General features: G+C 45.5%; 1 pseudogene; it reads right to left on the bottom strand.

Moving 5' to 3' along the window:
* Nucleotides 1-4,699: 4,699 nt before the first annotated feature.
* Nucleotides 4,700-7,982, bottom strand: LOC110332967 (annotated as a pseudogene).
* Between the last annotated feature and the right edge of the window lie 1,936 nt (nt 7,983-9,918).

The following is a 9,918-nucleotide window of genomic DNA, read 5'->3' on the forward strand; positions in this document are numbered from 1 at the left end:
ATATATATATATATATATATATATATATATATATATATATATATCACATAACTTTTTATTTTGATTCCACCATTTTTACAGTCTCTTCTCTCATCTAAAAGTAAAATGAAGCTCATGAAGATGGACGACCCTGCTACCAAGCCTGAAGATCCTAGTTCAATTCCTTCCCTGGGATACATTTGGTAGAAGGCAAGAACTAACTCCTAAAATGAAAAAGAAAAAAGTTACACTAGAGTTGCCCCCCCCCCGTTTCTGTTTATAACATGTATTCTACCAGTTGGAACATCTCTCACACACACACACACACACACACACACACACACACAAAGTACAGATTTAAAAATTAATCTCCATCTTCATGAACTAAAGGGTGGAGTCAGTAAGAAATTTTAAAGAGTGACTAAAGGGTTTTGTTGTTGTTTTATGTGTACGAGTGTTTTGCTTGCGTGTATGTCTGTGCACCACATGAGTGCCTGGTGCCTATCAGGGCCAGAGGAAGAATGGGAGCCCCTGAATTGGATGGCGAGCTGCCATTCGGGTGCTGGGAATCAAACTCTGGTCCTCTGGAAGAGGTCTACTGAGCCATCCCTCTCTAGCTGATTCTGGGGTGTGTCTTTGTTAAACACAAGCTCACTCTGAAACTCCGAGAGACTAAACCAAGAAGAAGGTCTCATCCCATGCAGCCCCTAGACATTGGGCGGTTCAGCCTTTTTTATAAGCCACCCCATCTGTGGTGTTCAGTTATAGCAACAGAAGATGGGGTTGGACTCCAATCCCACACAAGTGCTTCCTGCAACTCGGGACTTGGAAGGAGCTCTTGGAAGGCCGAATCCACATGTTCAGTCCCTAGGCTCTGTTACTCCAGACTACCACGGCCTCTGGGTCCACTCCTGGGTCTGCGTTGCCACCTGCCAAGAACGCACATGCGCTCCTGCATCACACTAAAGCCCCAAAGTGCCCAGCACACTCAAGGCTCAAGCTATCTTCAAGGGCCCTAGGGTCCAGCCAGAGGAGAGTGGCAGGAAGCCGTAATATATTAAAATGGCGGATTAAAACAAACAAGGGCATTTCGGATCACATTACACATCACTTTCCTCATGTGTGACAACGGGGGAGGGGGGAATCAAAGGCGGCAAGAGACAATTGCTGACCATAATGGTCTAATAACTTGGTGATAAAAGTGCTTGTGGGAGCGTCGTGGGAGGGGGCAGCTCCTGGCTCAGGAATCCGAGCTCTGTCAGACCCACAGCGGTGTGCTCAGAGGCATTACTGCTTAAGTGCTCGTTTAAGACTTCCTCAAAACACAGCATGACCGCTGGAGAGTCATAATTAGCCTCAATTGTGGGCCATATTCACACATTGAGCATCATCCTTAAAGATGACAGGGGAAAAAAATCACTCAGGGTTGTACGGAATGGGTCTTAGCCTTTTCACCATCTCTGGGTGGGGAGGGAGGGGAAAGCCCACTTAATAATCCCCTGTCTAAACACATAGCCTTCTGAATACTGAATGATATGACCATTTTGTTTTAAAATAGAAGGGGGGGGGGGAGGAAGCCAGGACAATAGGAAGATAGTGCACACAAGAACCCATTACATCTGCAGACGTAGCCAGAGCCACGGCCAAAGGTATGCTACCATTCAGGTAAAGCAAAATCCCAGATAGGTAGCAGATCAAGGCTAGTCAGAGACACAATAACCCATGTCTGTTTAAAGAAATACAGTGCAGCCAGAGTGTCTATCGGGATGCCCATGGTGACCCCTGTCCATCTCTGCTTTCTCATCTCAAACCCATTTCTATCCATGAATTTTGGTTCCCTAGAAGTAGATTCCCAAGGACCAGTAAATGCATTGGTCAGTTATGGACTCCACATGAGTCTGGGGCTTGCTGTGGCCTCCCCTACCTCCCCTGAACCCCAGGGTGAGCATCACTCCAGGAAAGCATTCCATCCAGGTCCTAAAGAGAGCAAAAGCCATGATCTCTGGCCATCTTGGCTGTTAATCTGAACCTACATACACTGGACATGTCTTCAGCTTCCTTTCTAAGCCATCTTCTCTCCCATAAAGTCCACACAAATTCATCACTTTCTCTGCTTTCCCCTCGCCTGGAGCTCTTGAGTCACCCTGGCTCTTCATTGTTGGCCACCGTGGGCCTTGGCTTATGCTGCCTTAGCTCAAGGGTTCCTCATGAGACACTCTTCCTCCTATGAGCCACTCTCGAAGTGGAACCTCGGAATCCACTGTCCAGTTCCTCTGTGGTAGCACCGGTGCTGTCTCTCATCAGGAGACGGGGAGGCCAGGCCTGGAGGCAGGGACTGAAACTTCTAGACAATGTCCCAAGTTAATCCCTGTTTATTGTTCTTGTTGGCATTTAACCTACACATACACCGGATCCAGGAAAAAGAAACCAATTTTTCCCCCATGTTTCTAAGACCTGGGGGAGAGGCAGCCTGTGACGTGAGTGTGAGCAGAGACACAATTATTAAATGGGACAAGGTAAACAGAAAGACCTGCAACACCCCCATTAGTTCAGAACCAAGGTGATCAGCACTGATTGCATCTAACTGGTAACTGGTATTTTCTCAAAGGGATAACCACTGTCTTAGTCAGGGTTCCTATTCCTGCACAAACATCATGACCAAGAAGCAGGTTGGGGAGGAAAGGGTTTATTTGGCTTACATTTCCATACTGCTGTTCATCACCAAAGGCTGCAGGACTGGAACTCAAGCAGGTCAGAAAGCAGGATCTGATGCAGAGGCCATGGAGGGATGTTCTTTACTGGCTTGCTTCCCCTGGCTTGCTCAGCCTGCTCTCTTATAGAACCCAAGACTACCAGCCCAGAGATGGTCCCACCCACAAGGGGCCTCTCCCCCTTGATCACTAATTGAGGAAATGCCCCACAGCTGGATCTCATGGGGGCACTTCCCCAACTGAAGCTCCTTTCTCTGTGATAACTCCAGCTGTGTCAAGTTGACACAAAGCTAGCCAGTACAGCCACCATGACATTCATTCTCGATTCCTTCTCCATAGCCACCACCGCTCTTGTGGGGTGTTCCAGACTCTGGCTCAGCTTCACACAGATGTGGAGCCTATCACATTCCATTTCAGTGAGAACTCGAGGTAGTCAGCAAGAGGTGGTTATTTCCATCTTTTAGATTCTAAATTCTGCATTGGTATGCATCCACAGGTCGTGATGGACACTTCGTCTGTCAGTGGGGAGGAGAGACTGCATCTCCCAGAGGTGAGAAAACACCTAAGTCCTCACCTCATATTCTAAGATGAAATCAACTCCAAGCAAATCAAAATTATAACACCCTGAAAAGGAGAAAACTACCACAAAAAGGCAGCTACATATTTATCAGATCCATGCATTAAAAGCATAAAATAATATAGGTAGGCACTGAGTACACTAACAGATCACACAAAGGTTTTAAATGTCTAGATGTTAAAAAAAAAAAAAAAAGGTAAAAAAAGCGAACAATAGACTGAAAAAAAAAACCTTAGCCTGACAGGCAGAAGGTTAATATTCTTACTATGTGAGGCATCTCTGCAAATCAATACGTGACAGAAATAGAAAAAAAAAATTGGGTTAGGGCCATGAATGGATAATTTACAAAACAGAAAATATGCGTGTGTGACAAGAACATGTAGAGAGGAGGCCTATAAGTCACCAGAAATAATCAGGGAAATTAAATGTAAAGCCACCAGATTCTGCTCCCTGCTTATCAAGTTAGAAAAAAAAAAAAAAAAAAAGAACAGAGAAATATCGACAGCAGCAGACATCACTGGCGGTGAAGAGAGAGAGGGATGCAGAAGCTAAGCCCGACGCTGTTCCTGCAGTAGGCTGGCTGTACTGCGCAGCCTTGGAAAGCCCCTGCCGCGTGGTGCGCGCGTGCTTTGTTAATGTCTTTATCCTAAAAAGACAGCCAGAAAGGCAGTTGGAGATGTTTGTAAGAGATCTCAGAGAAGAGGTTAGACCAGCACAATATGGAGACAAGGTTGGCCAAAACAGCGGTTGGCACTATGCTGGATCACTAAGACAGAATATTATAAAGACATAGGGTAGATTTAGTGGCAGGGAGAAACACCTCTTAGGACAGTGTTCGATGAAATGTGTAGACATTTCATAGTACAACATCTCAAATGGGTGAGCATATGCTTAGGGAAAACACTGGCAAAGTGAGTGGACATCAATGGGTTAAATAGTAATATGCTTTTATTTCTAATTTTTCTACAAGAGGCATTATTTTATAATAAGAAAGACTTCCAGAAAAAAAAATCTGTTTTTTTTTTCACATTAACATCGTATTTTACTTTAATTTTTCTAAATTTAAAATGTCTAATTGATAGGGCTGGATAGATGGCTCAGCAGATAGAGGCCTGGGTGGGCAGGTCCGATAATCCAGATTTGATCCCAGGTTCCAGAAGAGAAATGGCTCTCAAGATTGACCTCTGACCTCCACAAACATGCCTCAGAGCGTCCCTCCCTCACATACATACACAGCCAATAAATAAATAAATAAATCTTAAAAATAGATTTCATTGACAGTAAAGATTACTATGTTGAATGTGTATATGGTGACATTTATGTATACATTGCATAATGATCACCACAATCAAAATAATTGACATCTATCAGTACCATCCTAGAATCCCAAGACTTTTTTTTTTTTTTTTGTAGGAATGATCTTTTGTTGGGGGAGGGTTCATCAATCCTTCTTGGCTGCCTCCTTCCTCATGGCTGCCAGCACGTTGCTCAGCTCCTCCTGCTTTCTCTTGGCGCAGATGCGCACGCCCACTCTCTTCTTGATGAACTTGAGTGCACACTTGTCCTTGAACACTTTGAGCAACTCCATGGCTCGTAGGGTGTGAAGCCACACACCTCCCCGATCATGTCCCCGCACAAACGTCGTGTGCTTGGTGAGGCTCCTGTGTGTGGCCCTTGTTGAGGCCCACAGCCCTGGGGTAGCGCAGGGACATGGCTGCTGCTCTCCCATGGGGCCTGGACAGGAAGAAAGACTCTATTCATTTTAGAGCTAACATCTCTCAGTTCCTCCGAGCCTACCCCAGCCCCTACAACCACAGCTCTGCTCTGCTACTGAGTCTGCTGTTTACAGACATCACATAACAGTGGAATCAGACAGTATTTATTGTATGATTGTATGTCTGTATGACTGACTGTATGTAAGTCTGATTTATTTCATGTAATGTAACATCCTTCAGGTTCATCCACTGGGTCACAAATAAGCATTCATACTGTTAATGAAAAAAAAAACTCAAAAAAGTAAATTAACATGGAATTTAGCCTCAATGATTTTACAACTGCTCTCCCCCACCCTCCTCCATCATGCATTTTCTTCTCACAGGAGGAAAGCCAAAAATAACCTAAATAATTACAAAGTCTGAAATAAACTAAAATCCCTTCTGAATATATATATATATATATATATATATATATATATATATATATATATACATAGAGAGAGAGAGAGAGAGAGAGAGAGAGAGAGAGAGGATTACAGGGTTATTAGTTAATAGCCCCAATTAGTGCTCTCTGTCCTGCCCTTTCTGCTTAATGTACTTAATATTTAAATCCCTGTGTGTCGATATAACCAACATGTATATCATGTTAGTGATGTGTCAATCTATCACTTCTATACTCCAGACTGCTCCCTCTTCAATCTAAACCTAGACTAAGATGAACGTCCCAGGCTTCTTTGCAGTCGGGTGTGACCAGTGACTGGCTTCTTGCTCTGACGATGTAGCTGGAAGTACCACTGTCCCCAGATGTGCAGTTCTGGTTCTGCAAAAATGTCTCTGCAATATCTCTGTCCTTCCTCTCTTTCCCCGTTCACGGTCAGGTGCAGAAGGGGAAGGATGGAGCCTCCGCATGCAGTAGCACGGATCCCTGAGTGACAAGGGGGAGGAAATCAATCCCTTTCCCGCAGGAGCCACCTCGGCTTATGATGCGGGCAAGGAATAAACCATCTGATGACTCCACCAACGTCCGAGGCTGTTGAAACAGTTATGCTCCATGGAGACCAAAGCCTTAACCACCATCCCGTCAGATCATTCTCTGCTTAATAACAAGTCTCCTGTCTTGAATGGCCTTGCTGTGTCTAAGTAATTCCATAATTATCACTGAGCTAGTTGCATGTTTTCATTTGCTCCTCTGGCTTGTACGCACACAGCACAGCACATTCCCCATGGAAAATTACCAGGGAGAGATTACCAAAGTATTATGGGGGTGGGGATGGACTATTTCATAGCTGTTGTTTCCCTGTGGGCTGACTGCTCTCTAGGAACACTGAGCCTATGACTATGACCTCAGCAGTGTCTACAGGGCCTCCAGCCCCAGCAACAGTGAACTCCGTTCTTTTTAACTTGTTAATGCTGCGGCACCCGTTAGAAATGCTTTTAAAGAGATTTCACTAAGGGCATTCATACTGCACTGCTTGGTGGGTGTTCCTTCACTACAAAGTGCATGGCAGATAGTAGTTTTGACCCACCAACCTCACCCCCCCGCCCCGCCCCTTAGGCAGCCGCGGGGATATTCATACTTCCTGCTTTAAGGAAGTGATGACATCGCAAAATGCAATAAAAAGGAATCGAGCCTTCCCTTCTACATTACAAACAGGGTCTGGAAACCCAGCAGAGACCACAGAGTTAAGAGGAGAAAGTCTTGCTGCTTCATAGCCTGGCATTTGACCATAAGAAGCCTCGGGGCTGAAGGACTCAGGGTGAACGGCTTAGGCATTAATAATAGATTTGGAAGAATACGTGATAGGTCTGAGTCAGGCCACTCTGCCTCAGGCTAGATAAAGTTGCTCTGGACGGAGGCAATGAAGAATCAGAGAAGGAAATAAAGGGCTCTAAAGCGGGGATGCAATAGGAGCCGAGGAGGGCGGACAGAAGAGGAAGGCAGACGGAAGTCGGATTCCCTACCCTCTCACGTGACCCTAAAAGGGCTGGGAGTGTCTGTCTGTCTTCAGAAGGTTCTAAGGCAGGACTATGTGCTGAGCACTATGGATGCAGCAGTAATTAGAAAAGACCTAGGTGGGGCTCCTGCGGGGCAGCATCGTGATGGGAAAACAGTAACGCACACGCACGCACGCATGCACACATGTGCAGTCAGCTCTCTTGAATCCCAGTGGATGCTCTCTGGACCCAGGTCCTTGCCTATAAAAACCTTTTCCTGTGTTTGGCCCCTCACTGCAACTTAAGGCCACTTGGATGCCCCAAAACTATAAAACCAACCAACGGGGATTCAGAACATTGTGTTTTGAGGGACGGGAAGTATATTTAGACAAATATATGCAGAATAATCACCATCATTACCTAACTAGTATAATATAACCGGTATTTATAACACATTTACATTGTATTAGCACACACACACACATACTCATTCATATAGACATACACACCATCAGTGGTGGCAAAGTGCTCAGAAGACAAACAGGGCAAATGAAGGACAGCAGTGTTTCTTTAAATAAGATAAGGTAAGGCTCCTCTGGATGCTGAGAAGTGAAGTGGGGAAGGGAGCCAGGAACATAATTCAGCACAGAGCACTTCAGGAAGTGAGACGGCCAAGCACAAAGGCCTGGAGAATGGCCTTCTATAAGATCTATCTGGTGGCTTGGTATAGAAGATCTGTTAGTGGGCCAGCGTGACAGCACCTTTGAGAAGAGGGGAGCAGACAGGGAGAAAGGGAGCAGGGAGCAGGCCGTCTGGGCAGAAAGAATGGAGGCAGCCATTGCTAATGCTGATCTTTCTGTGAGCTTTTTGACTAAGGCCCACAGGACTCTGAGGAGCCAAGGCAGTGAGTGCAGGGTGTCCACTTAGGGAGAGTGTCGGAGCTGACTTCACGGGGGACGAACCTTACATGTCCCCAGGTCTCTGCGGTTGTTTGCTAGCTCCCTTTTCTCTGCTGACCTCCGAGCACATAGCACACGGCACGCAGTTACCTTCTCCAGACACCATGGAGGTTATCTACAGGAATGCAGAGGAAATTTCAGGGGAGAAGCTGATCTCTGGACCCTGAACTCCGGGCGGGGAAGAGGCGAGGCATTGAGACTAACACATGAAAGAAACGAATGCCAGAGAAAGACTGTAATACCCCTTACACCCCAGTCATGGGCTACATATAACTAAACACAGGATGGGCAAACAATCCCCTGGTCTCCAGACACCAGAACGTGGTGTTAGGTAGATAAAAAGTTCATGAGACTCTTGATCCCTGGGCCTATACCAGCTCTCTAGCCCACTTCTGTTCTTGGGCATTCCATTCTCCTCAATAAACTGTTTCTGATCTATCACCATCCATGAGACCTCTGGGAACCCCAGTGGGTGTTCTCTGGACTAAGATCCATGCCTATAGAACCTTCTCCCATGTCTGTTCCCTCACCGAGACTTAAGTCCACTGGGATGTGAGCTAGGCTTAAATCCTACCCATTCCTGCAGCTCAAGAATTGAGGCCAAAGTACCTATTATGAAAAGCGACAGTTACACTTATTTTAAATGAACTCTTTGTAGATGCCGGTCTCTCACTGGGCTTTCCTTGGCCACAGCCTCTCACCTGTTTCTTCACCCTGGCAGGTGAACGCACATATACATCTCACTTTACTCCCAACCCTCCAGGAAACACAGGGCTCAGGAATCTGGCACCAGCCATAGACAGATGGCCACTGGAGTTCTAAATGAACTCCAACTCCAGCCTCCTTTTCATCTCTAAGGCCATTTGGCAGAACCCCATTCATCTGCACAGACTGTCAACCTCTCTCTCTCCTGAACTTCTCTTGTGACCTTCATTCTATTCCCTGCCCGTGCCTGAGTGTGGCAGCTGAACTGGATTGATTAAAGTCTCAGCCCTGTCTTGTTTTAATTCAAGAAAGAGCTAAACAGAGCATTTAAATGAACTCATAACACCACTGACTGTCAGGATTCTGGACTCCGTGTTTTCCCCCCACCCCCACCCCACCCCCGTATTATTCCCTCAGCTACCTTACTCCCCAGTGCTGCTGCTCTGTCTCCAGACTGGCTTCTGGGTGAAGTTTGCCCGTTGGTTAAAAATGACATCATCGAGCCAGCAAGAGTAGATTAATGTTCACCTCCATCTATCCATCCATCACTGGAGATCCTGGGTTCATTATGTGTGTGCCAAGCTCGGTTTTCCTTCACGTCCCATAATTCATCTGCAGGTCTAATGAACAGTATTGAGTCTGTCAGTTTCCCCTAGTTTTGACTAGAAGGGACAGTTCTTTGTTGCTCAGTCTTTCTACACTAGAGAGACGGTGTGAATGTGTAGAGAAGAAGAGGGGAAGTCCTGGCATGGTGACCGAAATGTCAGGGCATGCCCATTCATCATCTCTATTTACAAACACTATGAAAGGCTTTCAGGATAGCAGAGATGTCAGACTCACACTTTTTCTTCTGTCTTGAGTCTTCAATCTGATTGTTATTTTTAGGGACTCATATGGTTCCCCCTTTCTATTATTCTACTGGAATTGTCTATGGTTCTTTTTTATAACAGAGGAAGAAGTGCAGGATGAGGTACAGGCATACAACATCCAGGGTTGGGTCAAGTATATGACACCACACCCTTTTCCTAATAAATTCTCAAAGATTTGTCCATCCATCCATCCATCCATCCACCCATCCATCTATCCATCCACACATCCAATCATTCATTCATCTCTGCCATCAATATTTATCACTTGTCTTCTATATGATAGGTTCTGTACCTCGTGTTGTTTTTTTATTTTTGTTTTTGTTTTCTGTTTTTTTAAATGAGAAACCGGGAATTTTGCTTGCATTCAGGGAAAGGGAGATTTTTTTTTAAAAAAAAAAAAAAAAGGAGGGGGGGACATGTCTAGTAGCAGCTGGAGGATCAGAAAAAGTTCAAGGTCATCCTTGGCTA

This window comes from Mus pahari, chromosome 15, assembly GCF_900095145.1.
Source record: "Mus pahari chromosome 15, PAHARI_EIJ_v1.1, whole genome shotgun sequence".
Taxonomy (NCBI): Eukaryota; Metazoa; Chordata; class Mammalia; order Rodentia; family Muridae; genus Mus; species Mus pahari.